The 17,430-nt window shown below is 33.3% G+C and overlaps 1 protein-coding gene across 3 annotated transcripts in view; it reads left to right on the forward strand.

Moving 5' to 3' along the window:
• Nucleotides 1-17,430, forward strand: part of cdk14 (cyclin dependent kinase 14) — a 226,228-nt gene that overhangs the window by 34,970 nt on the left and 173,828 nt on the right. The window contains exon 1 of one of the 3 annotated variants that reach the window (XM_058747724.1): nt 11,853-12,055. The exons of the other annotated variants lie outside the window; for them this stretch is intronic. The gene's annotated coding sequence lies outside the window, so the exon portion shown is untranslated. Of the gene's footprint in view, nt 1-11,852; nt 12,056-17,430 lie in introns of those variants that run through there. 3 annotated transcript variants of the gene reach the window in all.

The raw sequence follows: 17,430 nt of genomic DNA on the forward strand, positions 1-17,430 counted from the left end.
TATATTTACATTATTATTTATATTTATCAAAAAAAATTCAGCTGGTTGCCAAGGCAACATTTCTCATTTTAATTTATTTTTGAATTTAATAACTGAAATAAAAGTTAATAAAATTTTTAATGAAAATGGTAAATATAAAATGAAATATTAGTAATTCAAAATATTAGTAAAATGATCAAACCTCAGTGATACTAAAATAACACTGTTTCTTATGTCATTTTGCATCTCAAGTAAATGTATCTTAATTTAAGAATGACGTTAGGTTTGTGTTTAAAAAAAAAAAAAAAAAAATTGCCAATGCGGCAAGAAAAAAATACTCTTGTCTGTCATTCAAAATGTTAGCATATTTGCTAAACTAACACTGTGATTAGTCTTATAAACACACAAATATCACTGCATTTTAATTATATTGAACTTGTGTAATATTGAATGATTCTTGTGGACTGTGTATGATGCTGTCTGTGTAGGGCACTCGTAGTATCGGGACAGAGCCGAGGGTTTGCCGTGTTTGTTCACAGTAACTGTGGTTATGTTCAGATGAAAGTAGGACAGCAGATGAACTCAACACCTTCTGAAATCATGCTGTCAGAGGTGTCGGGTTATTCGCTTTAGACGATTGCATCCGCTCCCACTTCACAAAACACGGCTTTTGATGGCTTTTTCAATATATATCTTGATGTATATGCATGTGCTCTGAATTTTTGTTGTTTTTAATTTAGAAGAACAATCTTTTTAACCAAAGTAAATTTACTTCATTTTTATTTTGCACGCATATTTTTTAAGTAAAATGTAAGTATGCAATTAAGTCAAATCTACTTAAATAAAGTAAAATTAGCAAAGGACATAAGTAAATTTAACCTGTCCAGTTAGAGTTTGATGAGTAATTTCTACTTAATTATGTTAAGTTTACCCTGCAATACTGAAGTACATTTCACTCAGCCACGGTTTATAAACTTTACTCGAACAACACAGCACTGAAAAAAAGCCATTAAAGCATGTGGTTCACTTACAAACATGTACATAATCAAGTAGACAGCTCCTTATTCTTTTTAAGATAACATGTCTATAGAGTTATTACCCAAATAAACACAGAGACCTCAATACTTGGTACGTGATACACAATGCAAAAAAGTTGACTTTATTAATTATTCATGCCCAAGTGCATGATGGGAACAACGGGATCATGACTTTGATATTTACTTAAACAATCTTTGTAAAAATAACAAACAATTCCAAATAAATAAACTATATATAAACATAAAGTATAAATTATAAATATAAGTAATATATAAATATATTAATTATTTATATATATTTACATTATTATTTATATTTATCAAAAAATTCAGCTGGTTGCCAAGGCAACATTTCTCATTTTAATTTATTTTTGAATTTAATAACTGAAATAAAAGTTAATAAAATTTTTTAATGAAAATGGTAAATATAAAAATGAAATATTAGTAATTCAAAATATTAGTAAAAATGATCAAACCTCAGTGATACTAAAATAACACTGTTTCTTATGTCATTTTGCATCTCAAGTAAATGTATCTTAATTTAAGAATGACGTTAGGTTTGTGTTTAAAAAAAAAAAAAAGAAATTGCCAATGCGGCAAGAAAAAAATACTCTTGTCTGTCATTCAAAATGTTAGCATATTTGCTAAACTAACACTGTGATTAGTCTTATAAACACACAAATATCACTGCATTTTAATTATATTGAACTTGTGTAATATTGAATGATTCTTGTGGACTGTGTATGATGCTGTCTGTGTAGGGCACTCGTAGTATCGGGACAGAGCCGAGGGTTTGCCGTGTTTGTTCACAGTAACTGTGGTTATGTTCAGATGAAAGTAGGACAGCAGATGAACTCAACACCTTCTGAAATCATGCTGTCAGAGGTGTCGGGTTATTCGCTTTAGACGATTGCATCCGCTCCCACTTCACAAAATACGGCTTTTGATGGCTTTTTCAATATATATCTTGATGTATATGCATGTGCTCTGAATTTTTGTTGTTTTTAATTTAGAAGAACAATCTTTTTAACCAAAGTAAATTTACTTCATTTTTATTTTGCACGCATATTTTTTAAGTAAAATGTAAGTATGCAATTAAGTCAAATCTACTTAAATAAAGTAAAATTAGCAAAGGACATAAGTAAATTTAACCTGTCCAGTTAGAGTTTGATGAGTAATTTCTACTTAATTATGTTAAGTTTACCCTGCAATACTGAAGTACATTTCACTCAGCCACGGTTTATAAACTTTACTCGAACAACACAGCACTGAAAAAAAGCCATTAAAGCATGTGGTTCACTTACAAACATGTACATAATCAAGTAGACAGCTCCTTATTCTTTTTAAGATAACATGTCTATAGAGTTATTACCCAAATAAACACAGAGACCTCAATACTTGGCACGTGATACACAATGCAAAAAAAGTTGACTTTATTAATTATTCATGCCCAAGTGCATGATGGGAACAACGGGATCATGACTTTGATATTTACTTAAACAATCTTTGTAAAAATAACAAACAATTCCAAGTAAAATATACTTATAAGTTCAAACATTAAATTCTACAAGTTTAAAATTGAGTACTAATATTGAACTTACTCTTTTTTTGCCTAAACTAAATTATTTAATGTAGAAATTACATTTGTTTTTCTATATTATTTACCACAAAATCATTTTATCAGTGTAGATGCAAAATGTGTAAAATATCAAAGGCATGTTTACATCAAGAATATTAAACCTTTTTTAATTATGCTTTAAACATTGGTTTATTTACAAGATTATTGAAGTATGTACTAGAAAATACTTTCTACTTGAAAATGTCACGTTTAATTCAGTGCTACTTGCCATTTCTTGGGAAATTTGAGTGAAAATTGTTGAAAAAGTAAATCCTACACCAATTTTTTTTGCTGTACATGGACACATTTAACAATAAACAGTGATATTTACCTGCATATATCTTACTAAAACATTTTAATGCCTCACAGAGACTACCGTGAACATTTCTGAATCAGAGTTTTGAATCGATTCATCGACACTTTGAACTGATTCACAGAAATGAATCAAACTTAACTTCTGAAGTTTAAATATCTCTGTATAAAAAATTTAAACATCTGTCTGACATCAAAACATTTTTTTTATTGGAGTGTGTTTAACAAGAAAATCCTATTTCAGTATTTCTACTTCAAAGTCTCATGTTTAATTCAGTGTTACTTGCCGCAACTACAAGCAATTTCTGAGGGAAAACTGTTTCTACAGCAATTTCTTTTTCCTTGAACTGAGTGATTTGATATATGAACATGATCTTATTGCAAACAGAAAGGATTTGAGGTGCTGATGGGAAGGAGTTGATCTGTCAGATTGAATGTTGGGAGGTTTTTATGTCGGCGGTTCAGCTCATACGGGGCAGATTTCTGCAGGTTTGCAGAGGCCCCGGGGCCCGTATGTGTCCACGGAGGGTGTTGGATGTGTTGTGCTAAATTATTCATGATGTCCAAGGCTCCGTTCAGGACTTTCCCCAAACGAGCAGGAGTAAGTCTCACAGAAACATGGCCAGGTCACACATTTCACCCAAAACCAAAAGGAGGAAATAAGAAAGTATATTTAGCAAGATGAAAATTAAGCCTTTTTAGGACCATCTAGATTTTTTATCATTATTTTTCATGACAATTCTGCACATTTTGTCCTCAAATTATTATTGCTGTAATGTATTTTTAGTAATTCTCATTATTCTCAATGGTGATTCATGTAATGGCAGTGAATAGAAGATGATTTTATGATTTTGAATATATATATATATATATATATATATATATATATACAGATTATAAGTCAATTTTGATAAAAGCATCTGCTTAATGCATAAGTAAATGAATGTAATTCTGATAATGCATTTTGATACGTAGAGCTTGAAATGCATTATTATATCCATTTCAGTATAGATGTAATGATAATAAGATCATTTTATAAGTATATTATTATAAGACTTTTATAAATATATTATTTAATATTTATAAAAGTCTATAAATATTATACAATATCTCACAGAAGTGAGTACACCCCTCACATTTTTGTAAATATTTTATTATATCTTTTCATGTGAAAACACTGAAGAAATGACACTTTGCTACAATGTAAAGTAGTGAGTGTACAGCTTGTATAACAGTGTAAATTTGCTGTCCCCTCAAAATAACTCAACACACAGCCATTAATGTCTAAACCGCTGGCCACAAAAGTGAGTACACCCCTAAGTGAAAATGTCCAAATTGGGCCCAAAGTGTCAATATCGTCGTTATCATGTTGGAATACTGCCCTGCGGCCCAGTCTCCGAAGGGAGGGGATCATGCTCTGCTTCAGTATGTCACAGTACATGTTGGCATTCATGGTTCCCTCAATGAGCTGTAGCTCCCCAGCAGCACTCATGCAGCCCCAGACCATGACACTCTCACCACCATGCTTGACTGTAGACAAGACACACTTGTCTTTGTACTCCTCACCTGGTTGCCGCCACACACGCTTGACACCATCTGAACCAAATAAGTTTATATTGGTCTCATCAGACCACAGGACATGGTTCCAGTAATTCATGTCCTTAGTCTGCTTGTCTTCAGCAAACTGTTTGCGGGCTTTCTTGTGCACCATCTTTAGAAGAGGCTTCCTTCTGGGACGACAGCCATGCAGACCAATTTGATGCAGTGTGCGGCGTATGGTCTGAGCACTGACAGGCTAACCTCTGCAGCAATGCTGGCAGCACTCATACGTCTATTTCCCAAACACAACCTCTGGATATGACGCTGAGCACGTGCACTCAACTTCTTTGGTCGACCATGGCGAGGCCTGTTCTGAGTGGAACCTGTCCTGTTAAACCGCAGCTCAGTTTCAGGGTCTTGGCAATCTTCTTGTAGCCTACGCCATCTTTATGTAGAGCAACAATTATTTTTTTCATATCCTCAGAGAGTTCTTTGCCACAAGGTGCCATGTTGAACTTCCAGTGACCAGTATGAGAGAGTGAGAGCGATAACACCAAATTTAACACAACTGCTCCCCATTCACACCTGAGACCTTGTAACACTAACGAGTCACATGGCACCGGGGAGAGAAAATGGCTAATTGGGCCCAATTTGGACATTTTCACTTAGGGGTGTACTCACTTTTGTGGCCAGCGGTTTAGACATTAATGACTGTGTGTTGAGTTATTTTGAGGGGACAGCAAATTTACACTGTTATACAAGCTGTACACTCACTACTTTACACTGTAGCAAAGTGTCATTTCTTCAGTGTTGTCACATGAAAAGATATAATAAAATATTTACAAAAATGTGAGGGGTGTACTCACTTCTGTGAGATACTGTATATATATATATATATATATATATATATATATATATATATACATACTTTTAATCAATTTATATAATTTAATTCATTATTTTCGTTATTTTGTTAATTTAACAGTATTTATGTTTATTCAGTATTTTAATTTTATTATATTTATATAATTTCATTTAAATATTTGTAGTTATTTTAGAAGTGTTATGCTAATTTTTATTAGTTATTTGTTCATTTTAAATTTAAGTTACAATTCCAATTATTTAACATTATTCAGTTGCATTACTGAGAGCAGAATTAATTGTTATATTATATATTAATTATATTAATAATATTATATATTATTGAATATACTAAATATTACTGAATATACTAAACATACTAAATGATACTAATGCTAAATATTAACAATACTTATAAAGTATTAGCAAAATACTAAAATAACTAAAATGATTTGATTTAAATTATTGAAATCATTTTATTTATTTTAGGAGTATTTTGTTAAAGTAATGTTATTCCTTCATTTATATTTAAGTTAAAATGTAAATAATTTAACAACATTATTTTGCATTACGTTACTGAGAATGGAATTAATTATGATTAAATAAATTGCAGTCCCAAGGCAACCCCCCCCCCCCCCCCAAAAAACCTAATTATCTTTAAAATACAGTAGGCTTCATTTGAAAAATAGAGAAAACCAGAAATTTTTTTTTTTTTTTTTTTTCGTATAAACATATAGCATGGACATGTTCTTTGCAGAATTTTAATAAAGCATCTTAACAGATCTGAGCAGTTATACATGTGAAGATTTCCTGACATGTAAGACTGTTGCTTGTTTCTCAAGAGAAACGTCAGAGAAGCAGGAGACTGTCATCTCTTGATTAATCAATGTTGATATTAAAGGGATCTCATTAGTGATCGTCCTGTCTAACGAGACAGACGTCCAGTAACAGATGCTTCCTCCAGCTCTTGTCCAAAAAGCGTCTCTGTTCAGACTCAGTTCTTCTCGATGAGACGACAATAAGACACTGATGGTCTCCTTACAGGAACACAAGGCTGGTTACTGATGAAGTTCCTTTCTGAAAATGCTTCAATGACTCTTTATTCGTTCTAAGACAGAGAACAGCTGTGCTCAGAATAGCATCTTTTCATACCCGTCCTATTTCTGCAGTTATGTGTAACTGAAATGCTTACTGTGGATTAATGCCTGCTGTTTATTCTCTAGTACACTAGTTTTCAGAATATATGTGTGTTGCAGATGTAGGCCAGATCTTTGTTCGATTACATTCGGATCAGAACTCCATCAGTTGCTCAGCAGCGATCCATTACAAAGATCTCAGAGAATTGGGTTATCTTCAAATCCAGGCGGCCATTTTGGCTCAGACCAGCAGCAGCAGTTTCAGATTTCATATGCCTTATCTTCTATCCATTCATCATCATTTTGCATTATTTGGTTTACAGAATTGTCTCTATGCAAATAGAATTATTTAGCTGCTTTTTTATATGAAGGCAAAAGTTATCGGTTAAAGGTGTCGGCAATGAATGTAATGTGATTAATGCATTACAGTCATTTTATTTTAGAAGTATTGTTCATTTGATTTACTGGTTAATTTAAATTTAAGTTAATTTTTTGTGATTTTTGGCAACATTATCAAATGAATTTGAGCTTTTTTAGTTACATTGTTTTGTTATTGAACAACATTATCAAATTAATTTGTTTTACAATTATTTTGTTTACTTTAGAAGTGTGTTATTTTAAATTAGTTGTTTATTCAAATTTAAGGTAAAATATACATAACATTAATGAATTAATTTTAAAATTAAATTCATTTTTAGAAGTATTATATTAATTTGATTTAAGTTTGAGTAAATATTTAAATTTAACAACATTACTGAATTAATTTTAATATTAAATTAATTGTATTTCAGAAGCATTATGTTAATTTTATTTAGTAGTTAACTTACATTTAAGTTAAAAGGGAGGTAATCAACTGAAAATATTGAACAAATTTTAACATTTAAATAATTTAGTTTATTTTTGAACTATTATGTTAATTTAATCGTTAATTTAATTTGTAAATTTAAGTAAAAAAAATGCATTACATTAACAGTGGAATTAATGTCATTAATAAATTGCTGTCCCATTTTTAAATGAATGCTAAAAGTTTTTAGAAGATATGCAATTTTGTGACGTTTTTATTGTGTTTCAGTTTCAGTTCATAATAAGTTGCTGGCCAACAGGATTTTATGGTAACACTTTACAATAAGGTTCATTAGTTAAACATTAGTTAATGTATTAACTAACATGAACTAACCATGAGCAATACATTTTTTACTGTATTTACTAATCTTCGCTAACATTAGTTAGTAAAAATACAGATGTTCATTGTTAGTTCATGTTAGTTCACAGTGCATTAACTAATGTTAACAAGATTTTAATAATGTATTAGTAAATGTTGAAATTAACATTAACAAAGATTAATAAACGCTGTATAAGTGCAGTTTATTATTAGTTAATGTTAACTAATGTAGTTAACTAATGAACCTTATTGTAAAGTGTTACCGATTTTATTTACTCGTCAAAGTCCGTTTTTACTCATATTTGGAAATTGCTTATATAAGAAAGTAACAGGCTTCTTAAAGGGGTCATGACATGAGAAATCAAATTTGCCTTGGCTCGTTTTGGATCCAAGGTGCAAGTTGACATCACAGGGGCACAAACATTTGCATAAACACCGCCTCCAGAGCAAGACATCGACATAGGCTCCGCCCACTGGTGTTCAACCGTTCGCTTTGACGCGTTTGGTTTAAACAGCTCGTTTGTAGAGATATCAGAAGGATCCCAGCGTAAGAAACAAGTGGATTGTTTATTTTTAATGTCTTCCCGGGTCGTGTCGGAGGATTTTGTTTTGTAAACAAGGCACAGTGTCATGGAGAGTCACAAAGAAACATTTGTTGCAAGATGAAGCGGTTCTAGATCTGACTGCAGCTGCATCACAAACCATAAGTAAATGATTTAATAATGTTTCCTATGCAGTGACGTTAGCCAATCATAACAGTGGCTGATTACTGACAAGCCTTAAAGGACACGCCCCTTAAACAGGTCGTTTTAGAGAGAGGCTCAGAATGAGGGTTGAAAATAATCATTTTTCCACATATTTATTTTAGTGCTGTGAAACGATTAATCAGGATTAATCACATCCAAAATAAAAGTTTTTGTTTACATAATATATGTGTGTGTATTGTGTATATTTATTATGTATATATAAATACACACACAGGCATGTATATATTTAAGAAAAATATGTAACGTTTATATATTAAATATATTTATATGTGACCTTGGGCCACAAAACCAGTCATAAGGGTCAATTTTGGGATTTTGCATTATCTGAAAGCTGAATAAATAATCTTTCCATTGATGTATGGTTTGTTAGGATCGGACAATATTTGGCTGAGATACAACTATTTGAAAATCTGGAATCTGAGGGTGCAAAAAAATCTAAATATTGAGAAAATTACCTTTAAAGTTGTCCAAATGAAGTTCTCAGCAATGCATATTACTAATCAAAAATTAAGTTTTGATATATTTATGGTAGTAAATTGACAAAATATCTTCATGGAACATGATCTTTACTTAATATCCTAATGATTTTTGGCATAAAAATTTGACCCATACAATGTATTGTTGGCTATGGCTACAAATATACCTGTGCTACTTATGACTGCTTTTGTGCTCCAGGGTCACATATATGATATAAATTATATGAAAATAAATATATACATGTAAATATATTCAAAATATATGATGTATGTGTGTGTATTTATATATAAATATTAAATATACAGAATACACACACATATATTATGTAAACAAAAACTTTTATTTTATTTTTATTTTAACTTTTATTAATAATTTGACAGCACTAATTTATTTATTTATTTATTTTTTGTGCAAAAAAACTTTATTAACATTACAAGTAAACCTCAAGGAACATATTAAAATAATTTAAAAAATCCATGTAATGACCCCTTTAACAACACTGCCTTTGTCACTGCCTCAGTTTACTAGTTGACCAGCCTCACTAGCAGTTTTGATGGCTAACCAGCTAGTCCAAGTTAGTCAGCAGGCAGCTAACCCAAACCGTGTCTGTTATTAGCCGATCATTGTGTGTGGTTGTCTTCTATGTCGGATCTCTGCAGATTGAGGGTTCGAGAGCTTCATGCTGTTAATAAAGAATAAAGACCCTTTTCTCCCCGCGTCTCATTCCTATGGCAACACTTGTGTCTCTCAAGGTTAGCGATCTCCTGCGAGAGCCGATAGCGGCGTTCCTGCCCTTGGGTGCCGCGCTCAATCTCTCCTGCGCTGCTGATAAGGCAAATAGAGTTTGTGTGGAAGCCCCTGTTTTATTGAATTATAGGTCAGGCGGTGACCTCGTATGAGCCGTATCGATCTGTGAAGGTGTGAGGTTGAGCTCCGTGGAGCTTATCCAGGTAAATAAACCGTTTCTGATAGTCTAAAAACAGTGTTAGAGGGGAAACTAATTCAGCATTTCACAATATTGTAAAAAATAAAATGGTGATAATATGGTGAAGGGGGTTGAATGAATTTTGATATTAAAATGATTTTATGTTAATTTTAGTTATAAATCTCAAAGTTTTAATCTCAGTGTATTTCTATAGTGCTTTATACAATAGACTGAAGCAGCTTCACAAAAATAAACAGGAAAATAAGAGAGTTAATGTTGTTTAATTTAAAATTAGCCAATTATGAAACAATTTCAATTCAACTATAAAGCAGCTATTCGGATAACAATAGCAGTGTTTTTTTAGTATGATTGAGAGTAGTGTTGGGAGCAGTTGCTTTTAAAAGTGATGCATTGCAATATTGTGTTACTCCATAAAAAGTAACTAATTGCGTAACTTTTTGTGGAAAAACTACTTTTTGTTACCTGGGCTGTAAAAAACAAAACAAAACAAACAAACAATTTTTTTACCCCCTTGTGTCATTCCACTTTATTACACATAACTTAATTTCTGAATTTATTTGTTTTGCTTTCTTCGTATGTATGGATTACTTGGGTTATTACCGACATCTGGTGAAAATGTCAACAGCGTCTTTAGAAATATATTTACTGAGAAAAATAGTGACGTGTTCAATACTGGAGATTATGTATATATATATATATATGTTCTTAATGCTTCGTTCAGTGAAATGCGACTCTGAGATGTTCTTAAAAGGAGATGCACATGTATTAATTTAGGGCTGTCAAAATGGCTGAAAAACTAAATTTGAATTTTTTACTGAAATATTATCAATATTCGAATTATAAAAGAATTTAAAGGGGATAATTTCAGTCTCCTGAGGCCACAATAGGGCACATCGAGCAAAATATTACTAATGCGCATTTCTTCAAAGCAATAAAATAACACGAATGTCTTTGAAAAAAATGCATAATGTTTAAATTAATGTTTATAAACCATATATAATTAATTAATTTGCTTAAACATTTAGAAACAAAATAGCATCGTACATGTATGTACAGTTTAATACAAATGACCGAAAACCAATCACAAAGACAACTTTTTCATTTAAAAACTGAGAATTTAAAATTTAAAAATGAGATGCAGTGGGATGGGAAAAACCGCCATAAAGTCTAGACATGTTTTTTAAAAGTTTAAGTTGCATTAATTTTACATGGCTTTCTAAACATGCGGCTCTCTTGTGCGAGACGCGAGTGCAACGCTGATAGATGTCCCTCTAGAAAATACAATAAATATGCGTTCTGTGTGAACAGCTTGGTTTCAGTTTTGACGTAAACAACATCTTCTCGACATTGATGTTCTATTTTTCTGCAATATTTTGAATGAGCAACGCAGCAGCGCCACATCCAGTGGGTTTAACTGGATAAGCTATGAAAAACATTAAAATGCAACGACACTTACATCGTCATCGCAACTCGTGCACCACTCATAAGGCAACCTGATGCACACCTAAAATTCAAATGCAACGTTTTTGCATTCAAATGTGGATTTTTATTTTAAATTCGACAAATATTTTAAATTCGACTTTTTTTTTTGACAGCCCTAACATGTATGTGACGTGTTGCTCTCATGCTTTCACATAGATGTGGGTTTGAATGGTGTGTCTCGTCCCTCTCTCCCTCTCTCCGGGTGTTTGGCAGAAGCTGCGGTGATGCAGGACATCTCCTTTCTCCTTTCTGATACTGTTGTTAATGTTACTCACGATTAATGGCAGCTTGGCAGGCCTGCGTTTCATATTTCACTGAAGCTGCGTAGAGCTGGAGTGAATCAATAGCTGAGAGAGAAACAGAGGGAGAGAGAGGGTTGCACGGCTCTGGATCGGACCATCTCACTCACAGGGGTTGCAGCTCAAAGCCCGTCTCGTTTCTCAAGAGCAGGCGACTGGATGAGGGCACGAGCCACGGTGCATCGCATTTCTAATGCAACCCTTGAGCTGCGCCAAACGCGCCATACACTCAACCTGCGTCACACAATGATGCTCCACACGTCACTTTGAAAGCTCCCCCCTCCATCTACAGTCTCTTTTGGTTTAGTACGCTCTCCAGGCTTCCAGCCGTCCGAGTCGGAGAGAGACGTTTTGAATGCGGCGATTGGCCTGCATGCGTTGCGTCTGCATGCGAGAGGCACTCAGGTGAGCTGTTTCCTGCAAACAGTGACTGCAATAAGGTAAGAGAGCAGCACCTTTCTCCCTTTCGGTGCATGCTGATCGGCACAAACACTCCCCAGATGCTGCCATCATCACGTTTAACGTCTTTATAAATGAAGGAAATGCGCCCGTGCAATAATACACACATCATGCTTGTGACGTGCGGTCATGTACGGAGCGGGTCGGCCCACCTGAGAATCGCCGGTTTATTGAGACGGGGAGATGCATGCTTCACGCATCTGTCCTGTTTGCTAGGGATGCGCTGCTGTTGCGATGCGCCCCGGGGAGGGAGGGAGTGTGTAGGGAGGGAGGGAGATGATGGAGGAGGAAGCAGGCCACTCTCCCGTCTGTGTCAGCGGCTCACAGCTTCCCAGAGGCCTGCGGAGATAGAGGAGATACAGTGACAGGCGCTGATGTGTGTCACTCACACACTGAGATTATCACACGCTGATGACGGCCGGATGAACTGATCACTCCAACAAACGTGTGTTAATTCATAGCTGCTTCGTTTACTCTATCTATCTATCTATCTATCTATCTATCTATCTATCTATCTATCTATCTATCTATCTATCTATCGTTCTATCTATCTATCTATCGTTCTATCTATCGTTCTATCTATCGTTCTATTGTTCTATCGTTCTATCGTTCTATCGTTCTATCTATCATTCCATTGTTCTATCTATCTATCTATCTATCTATCTATCTATCTATCTATCTATCTATCTATCTATCTATCTATCTATCTATCTATCTATCTATCTATTGTTCTATTGTTCTATTGTTCTATCGTTCTATTGTTCTATATATCTATTGTTCTATCGTTCTATCTATCATTCCATTGTTCTATCTATCTATCTATCTATCTATCTATCGTTCTATCTATCATTCTATCTATCGTTCTATCTATTGTTCTATCATTCTGTCTGCTTATCTATCATTTATATATTCTATGTATTTATCCTTTTATCCATCATTTTATCTTTTTATCTCTATCTATTCATCTATCAATTTAATCTTCTGTTTTGTCTATCTATTTATAATTTTATATCCATTTATCATTATATCTACCATATTGTTCTTTCTGTCTATCTTTATGTATATCTATCTGTTGTTCTATCCATCTCTCTGTCATTCTGTCTATCTATCTGTCTGGTCAAGGTTTTGTCCGGCCAGCATTTATATTCTTGACAAACTGTGCTTTTCTAGTTAAAAATGACTTATATAAACTGCATTGTGTTTCACTTCCTTAAATTAAAATCCGCATTTCCGTTCTACATCCTGTTTCCTCAGTTCAAATTCAGGACAAGAAAAGAAAAAAGTGCACAACTTTGGTCCATATTAGTAAACCAGTTTAACCAGCTTCACTCCGTATGCCCTGCACTAACCAGAATAAAGCAGCATGTGAATTCATTTGTGCTCAGATGTGATTATCTTTGTGAGATTGCTTATGTTTTATGAAGCATTGAGCACATAACAAAGGTTTGGTGGTCAGAGATGAAGCTGAGGTCACACTGCGAGGTCTTTTTAACTCGACCCGCTCGTGCTCGAGACGTTCATTAGCGACGGCCGCTCGCATTAGATATGTGCATAATTAATTTCGCAAGGGAGTAAACATCCCTTAATTGTCATGGATACAAAGTTTTAATCACACCAGTGTCTCCATTTGTTAGGTGTTTTATGTAAATCTGGTCATTAGCCAACTGCTGTTGGCCGTTGCTTTGCTTTCCTGAGCAAACGTCTGCTACAATTATCAATCTATAATTCAGAAACGATTAGCCAAGCCTCGAGGCTGTTTTAACTCACTCAAACGCTTCTTGAGCACTCAGTGTGAACTTGACCATTATAATCCACTCAAAGGCTTGGGTTACACCTCTCAGCGCTGTAATGCAGCTCAGTTTGGTGAATGTCCGTCAGACAGCGGCGCGAGCAGAGGAGGATCATGGGAGCGGTGGTGCGGTGGAGTGCTCGGGTCCAGCTCGATGTTCTCGTCCCTTCAACTATCAGACGAGAGTCTCCTGCAGAACAGATGCAGTCACTTCATTCAGCAGATACACTGCATCTGTCTATCTGCCCTTATATCACTATATATCCTTCCGTCCATCATTTCTATCGTTCTATCTATCTATCTATCTATCTATCTATCTATCTATCTATCTATCTATCTATCTATCTATCTATCTATCTATCTATCTATCTATCTATCTATCTATCTATCTATCTATCTATCTATCATCGTTCTATCATTCTGTCTGTCTGTCTGTCTGTCTGTCTGTCTATCTATCTATCTGTCTATCTATCTATTGTTCTATCTGTCATTCTGTCATTCTGTCTATCTATCTATCTATCTATCTATCTATCTATCTATCTATCTATCTATCTATCTATCTATCTATCTATCTATCTATCTATCTATCTATCTATCTATCTATCTATCTATCTATCGTTCTATCTATCTATCTATCTATCTATCTATCTATCTATCTATCTATCTATCTATCTATCTATCGTTCTATCTATCTAACTATCTATCTATCTATCTATCTATCTATCTATCTATCTATCTATCTATCTATCTATCTATCTATCTATCTATCATTCATCTATCTATCTATCTATCTATCTATCTATCTATCTATCTATCTATATATCTATCTATCTATCTATCTATCTATCTATCTTCTATCTATCTATCTATCTATCTATCTATCTATCTATCTATCTATCTATTGTTCTATCTGTCGTTCTCTAGTATTATTTGAATTTCTTAACCACAGAAATGAAGATGAAGAATATTTCAGCACATAAAAGGTTAAGTTTGGAGGGAAAGCCGGTGATTGTCGTGTTTCAGAAAGCAGGTATTAGTTCTGATAATCATCCTGTAACTAATGCTATCAGTTGATCTCCAGTGAAAACAGGCTTGTTCTCTGAGACACGTTCTCCTGTGAGACGAGTTCGAGCGAAGTCTGCTGTTGTTGAGTCCTGATCCAAACAGCCATTAAACGAGCCGCCGCCAGGAACTCAGCCAATTTAGCCATTAATACAGTACAACCCTTTGTCTTGTTTTTTTCCATGTCCTTTTCTGTCCAATCTCTGTAAAACTGATGTTTAGCACTCACTTTAATCACAGGAGTTCACACTCAAGGACGCCAAACTCAGTGGCATTGCTATAAGTTCAGGATTTTTAATCAGTAATTGCAAGGAAAAGCTGGAGTTTTCATTCATGTTTCATAATTCTGTAGCTGTATTCTACAAACTAGTGAGCTGCATCACTGACAACATCAACGATATCGAATTTGCTGCTAGCATGTTGCTCATAAATATTGTAAAATTGTGCATTTTTTATTATTTTATTTTACTTTTCTTGCATTTATGCATATAGGCTAATTGAAGTTTTTCTGTAGCTATGTTGTGAAATGGAGCTCACTGTGTTCTGGAAGCGTGTCTATGTGTCTCATGCGTGTTTGAGGAGAACGCAGGTGCTTCATTCACTGTAGTCGAGATTATAGTTTCATTCAGAAGAGGTTTGGATCAGTAAACGAACAGACTTTAGTCAGAGTAGATGTGTTTGATTTGACAGCAAGACTGCAGTCCGTTCAGTTTCTAATGTTGATTATTGATCTCTTCTGCTCACCAAGGCTGCATTTATTTGATCAAAAATACAGTAAAAATTGTGAAATATTATTGCAATCTAAAATCACAGTTTTCTATGTGAATATGTGTTAAACTGTAATTTATTTCTGTGATGCGCAGCTGTATTTTCAGCATCATTACTGCAGTCTTCAGTGTCACATGATCTTCAGAAATCATTCTAAGATGCTGATTTGCTGCTCAACAAACATTTCTGATTATTATCAATGTTGAAAACAGTTGTGCTGCACAATATTTTTGTGGAAACTGATACATTTTATTTTTCAGGATTCACAGATGAATAGAAAGTTCAATAGAACTGCATTTATTTGAAATAGAAGTCTTTTGTTACATTATAAATGTCTTTACTGGCACTTTTGATTAATATAATGAGTCCTTGATGAATAAAAGCATTAATTTCTTTAAAAACAAATCTTACAGACCCCAAATATTTGAACAGCAGTGTATTGCAAACAATAAAGTGCATGCATACCATGTTTGCATATTGCCTACTGTTTTTTTTTTATTTAATATGTGAAACAGTCAGCATTTACTACTGATAAACATTGCAAAAAGTATGTTGCATGTCAAGTGATCTCCTCAGAAATCTTGGTTTTCCTAGAAACTGTCGTCTGTAATTCTCTAATTTTGTTGAGAGATTGATTCATTATGAAGAGATCAGAGCTGGAAATGCACTGGAGATAATGAAGCAACACTAGAAACCCTTCAGACTTGTTCTCTCTCGCTGCACGTTATATGATCAGAAACACAGAGATGTAATGCTTTAGCGACGTCGCCCAGCCCTAAACTACAGCATTATTATTATCAGGCTTCCTATCTGCATGGCTTGTTTGGCTTGGATTTCCTCTTTGCTCGGTTTTCTGTAATCAGGGAGTGTTTTCCCAGTGGATTCTTAAATATGAAGGATTGTTTCTCGGCTGTAGATTGTTGGAGTCTCTGTCATTTATTTTGCAGTAACGCTCCTGACGCCGTCGGCAAACTCTGCGATGACAAACAGCACACGCTCTCTGCTGCATCACATTACAGCTCTGTGTTCATTTAAATCACACAACTCCGTTTGTTTCAGGACTGTGAAAAGATTTACTTATTGGAGCAGGGTTATGTGTATATATATATATATATATATTTTTTTTTTTCTTTTCTAAATAGGAAGCATGTGTTGCGCAGATGATCTACAGTGGCCCCAAATAATCAAAAGTTCCTTGTTTGTTTTTCCATGTCTGAGTTATTTATTTTTCTCTTTATTTTATTTATTGATATTTATTCATTCATTTTTATTTGTGTTTTTCAATTTTTTTTTTTTATAATTAATAATTATTTTGTTTTGTTTTTGTATTTCTATGTTTTATTTATAATATTCTTATTCTTTAGCCTATATTTTATGTACTTACATATTTATTAATTCTTATTTTGTTAATTCTTATGTATTTTTAATTAATTAATTATTTTCAAATTTTGATTATTTATTCATAAATTATGTATTTTTAAAATGGTATTTTTCTAATTTTTATTATTTATTCATTATGTATTTGTGTGTGTGTATATATATATATATATATACTGTACATATACATATAATGTATATAATATCATTATTTTAAATAATTATAATTTTTATTAATTTTATTATTTTGTAATTTATTAAAAATATGTATTTATTTATTTGATTTAAATTTGTCTTTATCTATCTATTTATTTATCCATATTTATTTTATCTTTACTTTCTTATTTTCTGTTTGTGTAT

This window comes from Onychostoma macrolepis, chromosome 16, assembly GCF_012432095.1.
Source record: "Onychostoma macrolepis isolate SWU-2019 chromosome 16, ASM1243209v1, whole genome shotgun sequence".
Taxonomy (NCBI): Eukaryota; Metazoa; Chordata; class Actinopteri; order Cypriniformes; family Cyprinidae; genus Onychostoma; species Onychostoma macrolepis.